Source organism: Aythya ferina (assembly GCF_964211825.1).
Source record: "Aythya ferina genome assembly, chromosome: 2".
NCBI lineage: Eukaryota > Metazoa > Chordata > Aves > Anseriformes > Anatidae > Aythya > Aythya ferina.
Genome location: NC_140297.1, coordinates 111,236,072 through 111,255,331, shown reverse-complemented (window position 1 = coordinate 111,255,331; position 19,260 = coordinate 111,236,072). Strand labels below are relative to the sequence as shown.

Below are 19,260 nucleotides of genomic sequence, written 5' to 3'. Positions count from 1 at the left end.
AAGGCTGTCCTGCCTACTTATTTCTTTTTGTTTTGTTTTGTTTTGTTTTGTTTTGATGTTTTTGGGCTACTTGAAGTATGGGCATAAAGCATATGAGGTAAAATCACCTAACACGCTAGCTCATAAAACATCTGTTAGCTGTCTAACACAAAACAAGCATGAAACAAGGATCCATTCTGTTCGAGCAAGACATTTGAGGGTGTCATGCTGCTGAAAGGTGACTTTTTTCCCTTTAAAACTGAGGAGTTTCATCTTTACGTTTCTACAAGAAGGCTTCAAAGTCCTCAGCACTGAAGGGAATGTCAGAACAAGCTTGCACACGGTGTGGCTCGTAGCCTCCTGCTGCTGAAAGGCATGCGTGGCTCCTATCAGCCTCCCGTTGACACCAGCTACCCAGTGACATCTGTCACCTGGCAAAATCTGGTCCTGCGTTAACGATAGGTACTGTGCAAATACACAGCTGAACGCCTCACGGTGTTTCTTACATGCCACTGAGACCACTACTGCTATATTTTATTTCATTTCCCTCTGTATTTCAAGAAAAGACTTGCTTTAATTAATATTTTTTATATTTATTTTATATTTACATTTTATTTCACATTTGTATTTTGAGTTTTAATTTATAAGCAGTCTCTTTTCAACCATAATAACACGAAGAAATGTTTTCCTGGGGAAGAACAAAGAGTTAATTTTGTACTGGTTGGCCCCAAGTGACCCCTTGTTCCCACTGCCTTTGAAATTACTGGAGTTTGCTTAGCCTGAAAAATTACAGCTATAGGAAAACTTACATTTCAGTGTGCTATTTTAAAAAGGAACAGCAGAATTTTAAAAATAGCATCACCATTTTTTTTTTTTCCCCTGACTGTGGCGTCTCCAGCCCGAGCATGTTGATGCAATTTCCAAAGCACTAAGAAATGTCTTAGGTCACATTTAAGTCAGGTCAGCCAAATCCAGGATCAGTGAAAAAATGAGTTGTTCGTCTGTTCTGGAATGGGATCTTTCTTCCCATCATTCTTAGTTATAAAGATATCTTTTGTGTGGTTGAGGCTAAATTTAAGCCCGGGCTGCGTGTATTTGTGTACTATCTATGCGTGTTTTATGCATCAGCAGAGCACTCCATTCCTGGTAGGCTGCACACACAATTAGGGCTTTATGATCTTTGAAGTCGGTTGATACAAAGATTTATGTATTTGCAGCAATAAAAAGCCTGTGAAGTCATGGGGATAGATGTTTTGTAGACCTACGGGCCGATTCTCCTTTGAGTGGGGTTGGTGTAGCTCCACTGGCTTCAGTGGCATCCATCCTCACACCATCCGAGCGCCAGAAGAGCAGAAGAAGGAAACCCAGCGCTCGGTGCGTGCCCGGGGAGGTCTGCTCCTAGAGAGCTCGCTTTTCTTTCAGACCACCGGGGAAAGCACCGAGAGAGAGAGCAGGCTCCATGGCAGAAACCAAACCTTGCAGCACGCTTCTTCCACCAAGCAGCTCCTCGGGCTGGCACCGCAGAGGGGCCGCTTCACCGGGGGGCTCCTGCCCATGATGCTCCCAAGAGTGAGGCAAATCCACGGCCCCATGGATGAAACTGAAGGAAACGGTAAGGCGAAACACGCTCCTTTAATACGTGCACTGCTAGTTTGTAAAGAAAAAAAAAAAAAAAAGGTTTTATGGGCGGTTTCTTTCCTTTCCAAAGCATTTGGCTACTGCGGGAGGCTTGAAAAGTAAAATGAGTTGAGCCTCAGCAGATCTATAGGAGCAGTTAAGTAGCAAAGGAAAGTCCATGTGTAGCTGTTTCCTGGTGTTATAATGTTTTGATAACAATGGTACACAAAGGCTTGTTTTGTTTAGCGTGCGCCATGTTGCTGCATTTCAGACAAAGTCTCGATTCACTCAGTTGAAGACAAAGTCTCGATTCTTTCGGCTTGAGGCAAAAACCCGGGATGAACGTTTGACAAAAGCTTGGATCTGAAACGCCCCAAACTGCAGGAGTAAGGAAGCAGATTAGTATCAAATTCTACTTCCAGCTATGATGAAAACAAGGAGTAGACAAATGTGCAATTTCTAATTGGAAGGACAAATTTAGAAAAAGATGTTTCCCCTCAGCATTCCCTAGCTAAGCCTCAAATCCTGAAGCTGAAATATTCTTCCTATTCCCTGCTCGCACTCCCTACCCCGGGCAGACCTGTCCTCTCTGGGCTGAGATTTGCTCTCACCCAGCAGCCAGTTTCCCTTCAAGAGCAGAGCAATTTTGTTTACCACCCCCAGGTGCAAACCTCGTTAACTGATGTTTACTTCTTTTGTGTTTTCAGCTTTCAGTAATGAGCCGGGTTAATGGATAGCGAAGATGGCGGTGGTAGGGAGAACGGTAAGGAAAGTTCAGGAGCTGGTTGTACACCTTCGAGCTTTACAGGCTATGGCTCCCAGCCATTTAGCTACAAAATAAAAAAAGAGAGAGAGAGAAAAAAATTATGGTTCTTTTTGCATAGGTTTTGCTTTATTGTGTTTTATTATTATTATTATTCAGGGTGGTGGGAAACAAAGCGTAGCCAAGCCCCTGACATTTCACAAGTTATAAATACTGTACAAAATTCTACTTCTGGCACCGGAAAGTGCTTTCTCCTGTTGTTCAAAGTGACTCCAGATGCTGATGCACTTAGTATACAGCGCAAGTAACTGGACTGGAATGAAAAAGGCCGGTAATTGAGTTTACATTCATCTGTCGATATTCCTAAGGGACAGACTCTTCCGTCTGCCAAGTCTGCTCTGCTTCTGCGTGCAGAACTCCAGCAGACTGGAGATTCCCACAGCAGGGGATCTCTGCTATCGGTGGAGGTGGTGAGCACTCCTATTCTGGTCATCCCCTCGTCTCCCACAGCATGGGGAGGTGGGCTGAAGTTTTTTTTTCTGGAAATGAAAGAAAAGGTTGCGGTAGAACCAAGGTTTTCAGCATCGGGTCTTCCCCTGACCTAGGCTCCATATTCGCTTCTCCCTCAGGTTTTCCATGCTTCTCACTGCTACAGTACCTGAGAGATTCCCATCCATGTGTATTTCTCTGCGTAATAAATTAGTGAGGTGAAGGATTGTCATCCCTATTGTGAAATAAACCACGGGGATAAAAGTTATGAAGTTTCTCCCAACTTTAAATGAGCAGCCTAGGACAGTTAGGAGCAGACTGTTCCAAAAAACTTGGGTGTTTTATATATTAAATAGCTATGTATTTGGCTAATTGCTGTCCCTCATTTGAGACAGTTCCATGGAAAGGGATATCTGTGCAACTTGACCATACAAACAGCAGCAACCTCCGTTCCAAACACAAGAGCAAATCGATACCCATAAAAAAAACAGACCTGAGAGAAGAAGCTACTATGGCCAATGTGCAGTAAATGTTGGAAAAACATGGAAGAAAGCAGAAGAGATGGTAGAATCTGAGAGACAAATCAGCAAGGGAATATTTGATCCTGGGATCTGGGAAAAAATTTCAGAGGAAAACTGAAACAAGGAGCCTCTTCTGCTGATTTGGGGGTGACGGGAGCTGGTGGGCACAGGGAGAGGAATCACCTCCTGCTGATGGATTTCTTCTGCCTTCAAAGAGTAACTAACTCAGGGAAGAAGTGGATCCACTTTCAGTAGAAGCACATTGGCTGCAATGCCACGTTGAGGCACAAATCCATGGATAAAAGCATCTGGTTCCCAATTTGAAAAGCAAGCAGGTACCAGTGCGCAAAAAGGTCTGAGGCTATGTGGGTTGGGTCCATGGTGCTCGCACCACGAAGCTGCTATGGATGGCTGCAGAGAATCGTGTCTGTCAGATATTAAAACTGGGAGGCCTCACAAACACAAGCGAGGGGAGTTGGGATCCGTTGTGCCTGGCAGCTCAGACCTGCATGGGCCCTGCGTAGCTGGGCTTCCCTTTCTGAGCTCTCCTGGTCTAAAACGTCTCACTGAGGAATCTGGCCTGGCCAGTGGCAAGCTGTAATTTCCCTCACAGGCCACTGTGAGGATCTGGGGTTTTACCATGGGTGGTGGTGCCTGCGGTGAGTATGAAAGCTTGCAGTTAGGCAGGAACCAGTCCTGATGAAACAGAGCCTGAGCATCTCACCCAGCGTAAGGAGGAGCAGGCCCACTCCTCCCGGCCTCCCCTGAAAGAGTCCTGTGTGGGCAGGCAGGAGGGGGCCAGGCACCTGAAAAAAGGCAAGTTCAAGCTAGTGGCCAAGGTCCGCACAGAGACTGATCCAAGCCAGCATCTGTAAGGGAAAGCCAACAGGAGAGCGGACAAATTCATCTCTTTTAAGGCTAGAAGATCACCACCCATTCGAAATATGTTCACAAACCCAAATTTCCCTCCTTTGTCTGTGCCAGGCCTTTAGGAGACCTCCTCTTGACGTTTCTGCCCTGTAAAGAAAGAGAAATAAGTTCAGTGCCTCAGTGACTCGGAGCTTGGAGGAGCCCTGCCGTGGAAGCACCCGAGCAGCTTCTCCAGCTGCCACTGGGGTTGCGATGCCCTGGCTGTCATCCCGAGCCCCGGGTGCGGCCACTGGTCGCCGTGCCCCAGTGTGCAGGGCGCTGTTTCCAGTTTCGGCTGCGTGTTGCTGGGCTCTGCTGCCGTGGTTGTTCCCTTCCCCCTCTACATCCATCACTGCTGAGTGCTGAGAAAGGCAGCAGCGGGCAAAATAAAGGGCAGCAAGCAGCCTTGTGGCCTACCTGGTTTTTGTTATTGTTTTGTGGTTTTGTTTTTTTTACTCCTTCTCCAAGTTCTTCAGCACAAGTGAGCCAAAATGAACCTTGGCACCAGCACCATCTTTCTCCCTGCCTGTTAGAAACAAGATGTTCCCCGGTGTCCATGGAGGTGTTACGGTCTCCAGGCTGAGCTCCTGTTGCTTATTATTATTATTTGATCTTACACTCATTTCCAAGAACACTGGCATGGAATATCATTAAAAAGATAACAAGATCTTCAGGAAAGAAAGAAATCCACGCGTCTCAGCCTGGATTACTTTTTTTTTTTTTTTTTTTTTTTTTTTTCTTCTCTGTGTAGTTTTATACAGAGAGGAAACGGAAACAATCACAGGCTGTGGGTGAACACCGAGCTACCAAATTTTATTTCAGACGAATATTGATAGGAAATGAAGATTGTCACAGGAAAAGGACATCACTTTTTTTAGATGCCTATGGGAAATGCTGATCACCTACATGCTTCAGTAATCCAGCGTATGTGTGATATTTGTTGGACAACTCCAAGTATTCCCTTTGCACGCTAACCTTCTTCACCCAACAGCAGAAGCTAAATTCATTCATATCATTCCCACACTAACAATTACAACAAAGCAGATGTTTCAGCATATGCTTGGAAGGATTTTTCTCGGTCCATTGGAAAGGAGAAATACCAGTGAGAAAGGAAGGCCGTATCATTCACCCCCTAGAAAACTATTATTTGGCTGCTGTGAGGTGCTTGCTCCCCTCAAAGAGCAGACAGGTGCAGATAGCAATTACTGTAATCAATGTTTTCTTAATATCTGGGATAAAATCCTAGTTATTAAAGTGAGATTTTTTTTTCTGTCCTATATGGAGGGATATTTTTTTCTTGTTATGTATGTACTCTGCCCAGTGCTGGGGTGATGAACAACAAGCTGCCTAGCAAGCATCAGATTAGAAGAGTCTTCTGTATTTAGGAATATCTTACTCACCAGAAGTACACTGAGTGAACTGTCGATGGATGTCTTTGCTTCAGAAAACAGTAAAAGAAGTTGGTTCTTATGTTTTGAGATTAGTGGCCATGAACGGCATCTTGCAAAACTGGCAGTTTATATGCAGTGATGGGGAAATACAGCTCTGCGTCCAGATGTGTTGTTCTACACAAGATCAGCTTCATTGTGCTGTGTAGGGCTGTCTCCATAATGCAACCTGACATTTTCAAAAGTGGAAAGAGTTATACAAGATTACATGTTTCTCTGGAGACCGAGTTAATTTCAAGCCCCAAAGATAACCGTGGAGCCTTGTGCTGGTTCCACATACTGATGCTATGAAGCTGAACTTCCTATCCGTGCAGCAACCTTACCAATAATAGCAAGCAGAGGGGATTTTCATCTGAAACCAGGATTTCTCTCAGTGCTACTCACCATTACACATTCAACTAAGACACGCAATCTTTGCAACTGTCATGACTTTCATTCCACAACCAAACTGAGGAGATGTTTGTTAAATATCAAATTCCAGTCCTTTGGACAATTAACGTGTTGGCAAGCCTCCTGGCGCGATATCTGTTGGCCAGTCATTAGTCCATTGAATTATGCATACTTGCGATTTGATCTTGACCAATGCAATTTCCTTTCCTTCTTTAGGAATTCTTCCCCTGCCTTTATGCCCAAGGGATAGATAGAGACGATAGCTGTATACAGAATGCTTCAGCTGGGAGGCTAATACTTAAAAGATGATTCTACTGATGCTCTGCTCTACAAAGTCCATTGTAACAATCTGTGAAATTTAACATTAAAAAAAAAAAAATAGGAAAATGTATTTCCATTTACCCAAAACGGCTCTTTTTGAAATTTATTAAGCCCATCTCTGTGGTTTATATGAGGGACTGTGGATTATCTATGACAGAGGGGCAGAATGACAGGCAGACAGTTGTCATTCAGTAGGATCTGCATCCTTCTACAATAGAAAAAAATATGAGTTTTCCTTTCAAGATAAGTTAGCACTATTGAAGCTTATCAAAGAGCAGATTTGAATTTTCTGGCTGTGGAAATTACCTGAACTGTACGTGCAGCGTCGAGTGACAGGATAGCCCACTGATGGGTTTGCCTCTGTCCCAAGTCACAGAGCACTTCAGAGTTGTGCAGGCTGGGGTGATCTTATCAAAAGGAGGCATTAGAGCTGTACCTGCAACAAAAACATTGTTTTAGATTGTGATTCTAACTTGTATGATATCTGCAGAATTATTTTATTTGATACTTTAGCAACTTTGGGGAAGTTTAACATTTTTACTTTTTCTTTTTTTTTTTTTTTTTATAGGGCCTTTGGAAGTCAAAGTCATTCATCTCAGTGATGATTCTTCTTCCTGTGTTCTAGGAGTTTCTGCGTGAGACTCCCTGAAACATTCACTGTCGGAAACCATTTTCTCTTGCTGGTTTCTCCAGGAAAGGTCAAGGCAGGCTGCCAGTAGGACGACTGGACAACATCACTGCTTTAAAGACCTGTGGGTTCTCACTGACACTGAAGCAGTAATGGGCGATGGAGCATTAGGAGAAACCACGCTGCAAAAGCAGGGCGAAATTTCCAGAGCATATTTAATTGGGAAGAGGGTTAGGAAGGTTTAGTAAGGCAGAGGGAGCAAAACCTGATTTCTCCTAACCACTCTCCCAGCTCCAGGATCTGGACTAAATGACTCCTACTCATGTCTGACATCATATCTCCACCCCAAAGCTGAAGGAATAAATGCCTGCAAACACAGTTTATGTTACTGAGTAAGTGGCAAGAATCTGCGTTTCTTTTTCTGTGTTGTAGGGTCCTGCCTCCCCCCCCCACCTCACTTTTTTCTCCTTAATAAACAGTCTAGGACGTCCAGTTCCTTGTGCCCCAGTCATTAAAGCACTGCCATTTAAGCTGCAGAGCCAGACCCTGACACACTGGAAAAGAGCAAATTTGGGATTCTTGGTGTAATCTTTTTTGTCCCTCCCCACGCGCGTATGTTTTCTTACAAACTCCTCCATGACACAGTCGTACTGCAGACTTTCCCACAGGATGCATGCCTCATGCTGTACAACACAGGATAATCACACCCAGTGGCAGAAATAAATTAGCATAGCAATCTTAATCTGGTATTTCCTAATTTTCCTAATTTCCTTATCCTTCAATGCTCAGCCGTGCTAATCTAAACAATATTCTTCAATGTAATTTTTGTATGTTATCATTTAAATATATGTATACGTGTTGGTGTATCGCTCCATCTATCTGTATCTCTTCATGTATTGGTAAACACAAAAGAAACAGATAAAAGCTGTTTGTTTTTAATTCTTTCGGAACCGTTTGATCTCTCCTCGCTTGTTTTAGCAGCTGCCCGACTGTTTTTCCTCGTATGTAAACTTCAAAGTCAATCAGAGGTCAAAGCTCTGGACGAAGACAGACTAACAAAAACAACAGTGGTGAGCACATGCGATGTGAAGGAGCTGAGGGTCTCGGCGTAGCACATCACCTCCTTCCAGATGAGGGGGGAAATTGTCGGCGTCTTGGACGCTACATTTCTTGATCCAACATTGATGATGACATCTGATGTGGTTGTCAGGGCTTGAATGCTCGTTGGGAAATAGGTCTCGCAGAGAACCGAAGGGTACAGCCGTGCGCTCGAAGGACTTGACATTCTCTGGCTATTCTTGGTTTGAGTGGTCTGGAAATAGCTTAATAGATTACCGTAAAAATGCTGGAGAAAAACAGCCTTTTTCTGGGTTCTGTCAGATGCAGAGGGCTTCAGGGGAGGGCATAGGTTTTGATTCCTGATGTGCTATTCTCTATTCTGTTAAAGGGGAAATCAAAAGGAAAGGAAGCCCTGGAGAGGCAGCTTCTGCAGCAGAGCAGCACGGAGCATGTTCTGTAGACATGTGCAGTCGTGGCACAGGATGTGTCTTGAGTTTGTGCTCTTTTCTTTTCCCTTCGGGAGAACATCTGCCTTTTCCCTGTTCATCTGTCTGCGGGATCAGGCCCCTGCTTGTGCAGAAGCTGAGGAGGGGCCGCAGGCAGCATTAGGTTGGATATTACAAAATGCTTCTTTACTGGAAGGGTTGTGAGGCATCGGAATGGGCTGCCCAGGGAAGTGGTGGAGTCACCATCCCTGGAGGTCTTTAAAAGACGTTTAGATGTAGAGCTTAGGGATATGGTTTAGTGGAGGACTTGTTAGTGTTAGGTCAGAGGTTGGACTTGGTGATTTTGAGGTCTCTTCCAACCTAGACGATTCTGTGATTCTGTGATTCTGTGATTCTTGATGCAGGGGCAGCTCCCCAGTGGCTGCGGAGCAGAGGCAGGAGGCGATTCCCCCCCTGATCGCACCAGGTGGGTCCTCAGGCGTAGTGCAGAGATCATGGGAATTGGTGTATGTGCCCCCCGGGTAACCTGCCCGTGGTTAACAACAGCATGGAAGTGGGGCCAGTCCCACCCGGGCTGTGGGGTGCAGCTTAAATGTGGAGGTCCCTTGGCTGCGTAAACCATGAGCAGTATGATGGAGGCTCTGAAAATGCCAAAGCCAACCTGGTGATGCTCCTTCTGCAGGCTGCTGGTGGCAAGACATCAGTTGCAATATCATTTTGGTTATTTCCCTCAAATACATTAGCGTGCATTTGTTGCTTCTTCCACACCTGCAGCGAATTAAAAATTGAAATGAAATAATGCCCAGGTTACTCTTAAGCTAGAAGCCAAACTGTGAACACCAGGGCTGTGGGCTGTGCCCGGAGACCCTGCCCTAGAAGGCACGAGAAAGAGACTTTTCTTTTTCTCAGGGAAGCAGAGGAGTTTCCCACAGAAGCTATGCCCGTGCTGCTCTGGGGCTCGCAGAGGGGTAAATGAGCGAGAGCAATATTGTTCTCTGCATCTTCTCATTCAACAACCTTTTTCTGCTCAGTTCCAGGCCATTTGGCACCATCCTTTCCATTAATGATCTTCATATCAGTTTGCATTTTAGCTGAAAGTATTAATTTTCAGACCAGTTCCAGTGAGTTTTGCAAGAATTAAAATTTTACTCGCTTTTTTTGTGGCTATTCATCACTAATACCATTCTGTTTGCCCCTAACTTCCATGTCCCTAAGCATTAATGCAAAAGTGAAGAAAAAAAATATGGCAAGGAGTCGGTGAGAAAAAAGAAAGAAAAAGTGTGAAGTACCTCTGTGAAGAGCCCTGTGGCTGCAAAGAGAAGCTAAAAAGATGCAGGGAGAGCAGCTGGGAAACAAAAGAGGAGGAGAGAAGCTGGCCGGGGGCTGCCCTGCTAGGAGGAAGGGGAAATGGGAGCAGAAATGGGAGCAGGGAGATTAGGTACGGTCTTCAGGCAGAGGATGGAGAGCTCGCAGGGGTGGGGTAAGGGGCAGGAAGGAAGCAAATAAAGAGTGCAGGGAGATGAAGTTTTTGCAGTGAGAAAAAGAGACTGCCTTTGCAGCAGCATTTTGTGTTGCGTGCTGGTGGACTGCACCGTGTGTAGTCAGCTTGAAGTAGCCGTCGTGATTCTTCAGGAGCTGACCTAGAGAAGAGAGTCGTGGCTTTATTTGAATCCTTTCCTAAGCCGGGGTCTCTCCACATGAAGGCTGAGCATTGTGCTGCACTGAGTGACAGCTGGAGTGTGTTGCGTTTTGTGCATTGTCATTGATTCTATATGCCTTTTGTGCTGCGCCTGCTGAAAACAAAGGTCAAGTACCAGCAGATTCTGTTTTCTGAGAGAGATTTAATTAAAGCCTGAGGATAGAGGCAGAGTGCTAGAAACAGCTACTGAGTGTGAAAGATGTTTAAATTTATCTATTATTTTTCAATATCAGTTTGTCAGCAGCTGCTTTGTAATTATTTTTTTTATTTTCTTTTGATGCAATGACAGGAGAACAAACATTAAAAAAAATCCAGACGAGTCTTATAGATGTTATCTTCTGTAAGTAAAGCGATCGTTCAATACAGGCTTGGAAAGAGGTGCTAGGAAGCAGAGTGAGGAAGCACACAAAGCAGGAGGCAACAATTTCTGTTCATAGTTTTGGTGCTAGAGTGTAAATTGTAGGGCTCCAAATGGGCTGGGTTGCCTAAGGTTTTCATATCCCTTAGTGACAGTAACAGCAAAGGTTACTGTATTAGTCTGCAGGGCTTTTGAAGGCTTTGATTTAGTCATACCAATCATTTTGTTGTTGTTGTTGTTGTTTGTTTGTTTAAATAATGGTAAGTAAAATAAACCAAAACAAAATCTTAAGAAAAGCCAGGTTATTGGAACTGGCTGCGGTTAGTTTACCGGCAGACACCAAACATGAGATCCCACACAGCTCCTCCACTTCAGCACGCACTGATCCTTCAGCTTAGCAGGTGATAAGGCAGGAATTCGTGCTCAGCTGGCGATAAGGCAGCGCGTAGCTGCCGCTGGAGCACACAGAAGCGTCATGCAGATCTGGCAGCGCTCGTGTAGCAAGTCGGCAAGACAGACAGGATGAAGTCATACGTCTACGGGAGCACGAAACCATCCAGTTTACCCACAGTTTTGAAATTATGTATGAGTAATGTATGAGCTACTTCTCCCGGGGTAGGATGTTGTGTGCGGGACAGGTCTTGCACACTGTGGGTCGAAAAAGCAGCCAGCTCAGAATACGCCACAAACAAAGTGTGGGGAGCTGGGGGTACAGGGCAGACCACGCTCCAGCACCACACATCCCTGGGGGGAATCACTTGCAGGTGTGAATGGGGACTTATTTCACAGGGGCAGCCCCTGCGGTGCTGTGGGATCACGGTGAAACCATTAAATGTCACGTGGAAGCTGGCCAGCAGAGCCCCTAGCCCCTGGCTGCTCCACTGAGATGCTCCTTTTAGTGAGCAAGCTGCTGCGTGGTGCTGGGTGGCAGGCCCCCGGGCTTCCTGCGCAGCTCCGCGCCGCTGTGCAGACATCCATGCCTGCAGACATGAGTCATTTTGGGGAGTCTGCGGGGTTTTGCAACAGCCTGCTCAGGACATGACCAAGTCAGCAGCAGAGAGTGTGCTCGGAAGAGCCAGGCAGCCCCACCGTACTCACGCGGATGCTATGAAGACGGCCCCATAAAACGATCTGACAGCTGCTGCAGATGGGTGGGAGCGCCAAGCTCCACCCGGCCGGGAGCAGATCATCTCCCCCCTGTGCACGAGGCTGGCGTTTCTTCCCTCCTTTCCCTTTCCTTCCTGACGGCTTTCTCCCACTGCTCTTCCAGCCTCAGTGATGCTGAATGAGATGCCAAACACGGGGAGCATTCGCAGTGCCAAAACGCAGGATGCAGGCACTTTCAGCAGAGGATGCTCTCGATGAGGGTTTGCAAATCTGATTTAGAGATGGTCGCAGTCACTGCTGGCTGCAGCGTTTCAGTGCCTTGCAGGAATGACTCAAGAAGGAAATAGTAGCAGCTAACCAAAAATAATCATGTGGTCATCAAATAGGAAAAATATCAGCCACAAGACATTCTCGGCGTATTTCCCCACAGTGCAGATAACATCAGTGAGCACTGACTGCCACAACTGCACGAATTTTCAGAATTGGTTGGATTTACATTTCCAATCGCTACGTTCAAACTACTGAAAGGACGAGGAACCAGACCGTTGCAGAGCCAGAGGTTGGTTTAGTGAAAAAGTCTTGAGTTTAAGTCCTGGGCCATCGTTTTACCCTCCCGTGAGGGTAGCGGCCTTACCCTATCTGTGCCCTACACGGCCAGCAGATGTGGTCGTGCAATGCAGGGGCTGAAGCACAGCTGCACGAAGCTGCAGCAAGACGGGCTTTGGGGCCAGAACAAGCAACGAGGTGTTTCCCGGAGGCTGGTTTCCCTGCTGTCGGTACCTCAGGTACCTAGCTCGAAGCTGGCCTGGGTAAGCTTGTGGGGGCAGAGCTGCAATTCCCTTTCCAGCACACATATTTGCAGGTTCAGGGATTACTGTGGCTGTTTTATGGCACGGATAGCATAACCTGCATGAAGTCGTGGCATGGTCACAGCAACGGAGTGCTAGGAACTCCTTAAAATTAGATAAATTCAAGATATTTTCACAAAAGCAAGCCCAGACTCCACGATGGTTTGGGTATAGTACATGTAGTTTTAGCAATGTGTTGAAAAACACTTATTTTAGTGCTGAATTACTCTACAGCTTCATAGAAATTGGTCATACGGAGAGGAATATGTGATTACGGAAGTGTAATAACGTAGCTCTTTACAAACACTGCTTTTGCATATGCATTTTCACGGGTATGTGTTTGTTTCACAAGAGTCCTGAAGGAAAGCTCTGCTTGCCACACAGCCCTTTGTTTCTGTGGTGAAGGTGCCACAACTTTGTCTAGAAGCAACTTGGCAAGCATTTGTATGGCCACAGGCCATGAATGAGTCAATCAGCTTGTACTTTTTTTTAATCCAGTGCTTTACAGGGCAGCCTAATCTATTCTTATGTCAGACTGCGAAATGTTATTTTGTGTCATTAGGCATCTGCTCTGAAGGAAAGGATAAACATGACTTTTCAGGAGATTACAGCACAAGATTTGGACACAGGATTTTAAATAGCCCTCTGCCCTTTCAAAAAATTTCTTACTGAGATAGGCACTCCAGAAAGGTGAAGAGATTCCAAGCCAAAACGTAGGACACACAAAACTAAGTTCATACAAGTATTTTAGACTGTTTCTAAACACTTTTTTTCCCCCTTTTCCTTGCTTTCTCCTTATGACCAAGCTCAGAATAATGCCTGTTATCTGCTCACTCACCCACCCCATGCATTGAATGTGCAGGGGAATCCAAAATTTGCCATAGGGTTGGGTAATTTGCTGTGGATTTGCTGGTGGGGCCAGCCTCCCTGTGGGGCTGAAATCCTGCTCTGTGCCCAAGGGTGAGGTGGCTGCACCACTAGCCCAGCTGGAAGCTCTCCTAACATGCGCCAGGTGCCCCACATGCTCAGGGACAGTTTGGGATGATTTTGCCATTCTCCAGGCCTGGGCTAACTTGGGCCCTGTGGAAAAAGAAGGCTGAGTTTCTTTTTTCCCTCTGCCTGAGAAATTTGAAGTTAAGGACGTGTTACTTTGGGTCTACTCCACTTTTGAAATGAACCTCAGGAAGAGGCCAGGTCCTAGCCCTTGGTTGTCACTTTGTCAGGCTGGTTTTGCTCTCATCAGATTAGGAATCGTTGAGCCCATTTCTTCCTTTTGAACCAGTTTGAGGCAGTACCGCTGACTTGAAGCAATCAGAGTAATAACGAGGTAAAGCTGATATTAAATTACCCCCTTCCAAGCAGTAAGAGCTGAGTTACCCAACAGACATGTAGGGTGTTTTGCAACAAGAGGTAGGAAGTTTGGTGTCTTTTATCTCTGAGGAGGGGAGGGAGAGAAGAAAAAGCAAGGTTAACCCTTTGATTCTAGACCTGAGAAAACTCACCCATACTTTCAAACATGCAGTTTTCCGTGTATGATCATACCTATAAGACTTCCATTTACACCTCTTGGATTGTTATGGTCAAATGAAAGCCGAATTATAATAAAAATCAAATGAAAATCTTCTCTGTCCTTTAAGACTAGATTCCCTTGAAGCATACAGATGTGCTGTAAGTGTATAGAGCTCCAGAAACACAACTACAGTGGTCATGCTGTTGTAAAATAACAATTAGGTGACTGTCCGTAGTGGCATGAGATTAGCAGAAGAACTCAAGAACGTCCTGGGCATGAACAAAATCAGTAATTCAGTTGCTGTGATTTAACTATTTAAGGCCCCCAGAAATTGCTAAATTGACTCATTTATAATTCCTGCAGTTGACATGAATTCAAACTATTTGTTGGTGACAAAACTTTTTAAAATGATCTTTTTTTAAGTATCTCGCAGGCAGTACTTTGAAACATGGATTTTTAAAAACTGCACATGTGGTGCCATTTGCATGCCTGAAGTTTTACGTTCATTAGTAAGATGTAAACTATATACAATCACATGAAACTTCATGATATTAAAAGGTTGTCTATAACTTGTCTTGAAAAACTTTTGACGGTGATGAGTGTCAAGAAATGCGACTTCCATCATTCTGTCTACAGAAGGGTCATATAAAGCCAGCACCTTTTATTCCAGCAAAGTTACAGAATGTGTCATTTAAAAGTTAATTATCTGCTGAAGCCTGAAACTGTTAAATATTTCCCAGGCCCAAGATAAAAACACTTTTTTTTTTTTTAATGGATTTGACACAGTATTCAGCAAAAGAGCAAAGCATTTACAGGCAGTGTAGATATTTAGGACAATATACATAAAACTAAAGCCAGGAGAATCAAAGCTAATTTACTTTTAAACTCAGCCTGGTTTACTTTTCAACTATTGCCTTCAGAAGAATAATTTCAGTTAAGGACTGCAGAACAAATCCAGCCACAGGAAATGTGATATGTGTATGTGGGTGAAGTAGGAATAAGGTGGGGTGGGAGAAAATTGTTCTGGGACAGAGCTTAGGAGTAAGAACTGAGGAAGTAGGAAGAACAATTCTTAATCTTGTAGATGATTCATAGCTAACAAATTAATAGCAGAAAGTCAGACTCATGATAGCTTAATCTACAAAGAGGTCTATAATGACTGTAATCACTCTACGTATACTGGAAATAAAAAGATACAAATAATTCCCTGTTGTTTAAAACACTGATAGATGATACCATGAGGAGATTATTTTTTAGCTCCTGCTTTAATATAATCCTAATTTTCTGAAACCATTTTTTCAGGCTAAAGCTTTCCATGTGTGTTTTTTGGTTTTGTTTGTTTGTTTGTTCGGACTGAGAGTTGAGTTTGTTTGGGTTTTTGAAGATTTCAGGCACAAAGTACTTGGGCCATTTTTAAGCTCCAGGACAGTGAAAATAAAAAAGCTTTTTTTCCCAGGGCAGAAGAAGAATTTCTGGCATCTTAACGTTTTCTGTACCCACCAAGTGGCTTCAGTGGGAAAACAGTATTTGCCACGGAAATAGTCCTTATTGAGGTATGAAGCTTTCAGCATTCCAGTGGAATTTTGTTTTGATTTGATTTAAAATCGCTTTGTGAGCTTTTGCCATACATTGGTCACAGTATTTTTTCTGTGCTTTTAAAGCATAAAAGCACAGGGAGCCTACGCTGCATACGCATTCGCGGTTGATATTGGCCTGAGCCATCTGGTGACCAGATATTTACCCTGTGGATTGCTATCTCTCTCCGGGCTCGCAGCTCCCCTCCTTCCCAGATGCAGCACAAGTTGCTTTGGGAGGGTCTACACGGAGCTGTTTATACAACCATGCCCTTGTCTGCTGGCAGCAGACGCATCTGTGTTTGCACTGGAGCAGACGATCCCATCCAGTTCACTTCCCGGCTTGCAACGCTTTGTTTTCAGTGGCCCACACCAGGACACTGCAAAATCTCCAAAAGGTGATTTTTTTTTTTTTTTTCTAGCTCGTTCAAGAGAAGCCAACAAAGATCCAGGTGCCCCATTTCTTATTCATCACTCACCACATGCAGGCTGCAGGAGCAGGTTCTCCCCGGTTTCTCCCCAGGTTTCCAGTGCTAAGCTCAAAGCAGTAGTGCCGCTGTGCCTGGAAGTGCACGGTGCTGGAAGAGGAAAGAGCAGGAAACTTTGTCCAGGAGCTGGGACACATCAGAATATGCCAGGTCATGTGCCTGGAGCCCTCCATCTTTATTAACATTAATGACACGTACTTGTCTATATAGGTATATACTGCAAGGTTTCAGCATCTACAGAGGTTTGAAAGATAGTACTTTGGTTGAGTATATCCAAGCCAAATTCTCTTTTGATTGATTATATCCAAATTTGTCTTCTCTTGCTAGCAATTTTTATTGTCCAGGCAATTTCTATTCTATTCTGTTCTGTTCTGTTCTGTTCTGTTCTACTTCCTACATTTTTCCTCATCCTGGAAGAACCAAAATGCCTTTTCCTCCTGTACTAAGTGTTATGTATGACTAATATCTGTCACTTCTCGGTTTTCTCACTCCCATTGGTGCCACTTTTTAACGTACTCACTACCTCAAGCATCTTGCACTTCTAACCTACAGTCTGTAATTCCTTCAGTTTTTCCAGCATGCAGCCTGCAAGGGAAGACTTGCGGTCAGCAGCGTGACTGGAGCTTTCGGTTAGCCTCCAGCTACTATTGCTACCAGCATTCGCCGCCTAGCACAGCCTTTTTTCAGATTTTGCAGGTACACAGAGCTCAGTGTTGGTGTGACTTTGTCATTACCTAAGGGCAGTTCAGATACACTGACGTGCCACCAGTCCTTGCTTGGAATACTGAGAGCGCCTGTCAAAGGCCTTTCTGGTGCACAGTTTGTCAAAACGATTTGCTTAAGGACTGTGTGTGCTGTCCACAGCCTTCAACTCAGCTTCAAGAGATACTGGCCCACACCATTAAGTGCCCTGAAGACTAGAGCTGAGGCAAACCTGAGTCAATATTGTATGGCAAACAAGGAAAAAGGGTGGTGGACCAAAGGCAGGCTTCATGTAGCATGATTTAACTGCTGCAGGTTTCGTGCTGACTAAATAGGAAGTTGAATGTGAAGGTAGGTCCCACGTTACCAACTTGGCCTAATATGGTGAACAGGATGTGGACTTATTTCTGCCTTGTGTAACTCTCCTGAAGTCAGTACTTACATCAGAAGGTAGCGAATCCTCGCCTTCTCTCGCTTTCTGTGGGTGTACTCTTTTTAAAGACTCACAGTCGGTGACCTAAGAAATCGAAATCGAGATGGCCTTTAACCTTACTACGGGGTCTCTCACTTAGTCGTCCCTAGCTCTTTTTGTGACAGTGTGGGGAGTCACGGTGCCTGCTCAGAGAGGGCCCCGCTAATATTTGCCACGTACTCCACTGCTGTTTTGCTCTTGCTTTTTGCTAATGTCCTGAAAGTGACCTTGAAACCTGCTATGATTTGAAGTCCTATTACTGTAGAGTACAAGAATGTTATTTACGTGATAAATGCTATTACATGTATTTTTTATTGTATAATGTGGTAATTGTTTTACTGACTTTTGTATTTAATAGGAAATTGTGATCTCTGTCAAGCAATCAGCTCTTAAGTCAGTGTCAATTTGACATAATTTTCAGTATTTGTCATATTTGACACGTTTGTCAAATTTTGCACATATTTGTATCACACTAATAACAGAGACATTTAAATATCTTACAAAATAGGCAGATAACGTGCATGTGAGGACTATGATTCCTGTTTTATTGAGGAAATCAGTTTGCCTGTGTACAAAGCATGGACAGGAGCCAACGCAGAGACACCTTCCCGTATCAGAGGCTGCATGCTTTTGAAGAGAGAAAAAAAGATCTTCCAGGCTTGCAAGCTTAATCAGCTCAGCGTTATCAGGTGAAACATGTGTCGAGTAATTGCCATTTCACCCAACAAAAGCTAGCTAAATTCCAAAATCTGGGACGCAACAAACGCAGGAAGGAGAAATTATCCATTTTTAGTTTATTTGTTATCCGGAAGCAAACACAAAGTAAGACATTGTGTTCGATGCATTATGACTGCTTATCTAGGATGGAACTTCAGATGGTTCCTAAGTGTCCAAAGCTAGAAATACGCGAGTTCCTTATCATAAAGATACAAACAGTCTGACTGCAGCTCATGAAAATTTGTTTCAAGAGCAAACGTGAATGAGTGTTCACCGGATTAGTAACTATTAGATTACACTCTGGAGTTACAACATGAGCATTTTATCTCACCAGACACTTTTAACCCCTAACTGTTTTTAAAATTAGACTTTATTTTCCCTTTTGCTCCCCTTGACATTTTCAAAGCAGTGCTCACAGTTTCCTAGACAGCTGGCTGAGCCACCTCCCACGCAAATTCTCCTGCGTTTTGAGGCAGACAGACAGACATTTTTACTTTACCATACTTGTGAGAAAAGCCCAATCTGATAGCCATGCTCAAAATACACTGTTTGCATGCAGCTGAGCACAAGCACAGCAGCTTCCCTCACCAAAATCGCTGGAGGAGGTACTGGGCAGTGCTTCTCCCTGCCTGTTTTGTTAAAGCTGGGCCACTGTAAAAAAGTGATGCAAGATGCACTCGGCAAGAGGGGGCACGATCCATATTGCTTTGTGGAAAGGAGGCCTGGAAAGGATGGAAGAAGTTTTGTGTTTCCAAGACCACCTATATATTTTCACGTATGCATTGGACAAAACTCATAAGCAGCATCTGGAGCATGACTCAGGGTTGCGAGCTGCGGGTTCAGGCCTCCTCTTCCTTTCTCTATTACAGGCCTCATGAATTTTGCATTGTTTCAGCTAGAGGCTTGGGATCACCCTGCTGAGGCCTGGCATCATACCTGTGTGTGTTTAATGGCTAAACCAGATGCCTAAAAGCGATGCGAATCAGGCTCTGCATCTCTAACAGCGATTTTCACCTTGTTTGATATCAGGTCTGTAAGGAGCATTTCCTTTGCATTTCCAGGACGACTCGCTGTATGATGTATGGAGTGATCACAAGACCTAATGCTGTAGCTGGCGGAGCACATGGGCTGTTCTTTGCAGACCGTGGATGCTGAAATGGAGCATCTCCATTTCCAAGCGCGACCAAACCCTCCCAAACAAAGAGCTGTGGTAAT

General features: G+C 44.5%; 1 long non-coding RNA gene across 1 annotated transcript; it reads left to right on the top strand.

The window, feature by feature from the left end:
- Positions 1–452: 452 nt before the first annotated feature.
- LOC311432891 lies at positions 453–8,015 on the top strand. Its single transcript, XR_014690403.1, has 3 exons — positions 453–1,591; positions 2,304–2,359; positions 7,006–8,015. It is a non-coding gene; the product is annotated as an uncharacterized lncRNA (long non-coding RNA).
- The last annotated feature ends 11,245 nt before the right edge of the window (positions 8,016–19,260 follow it).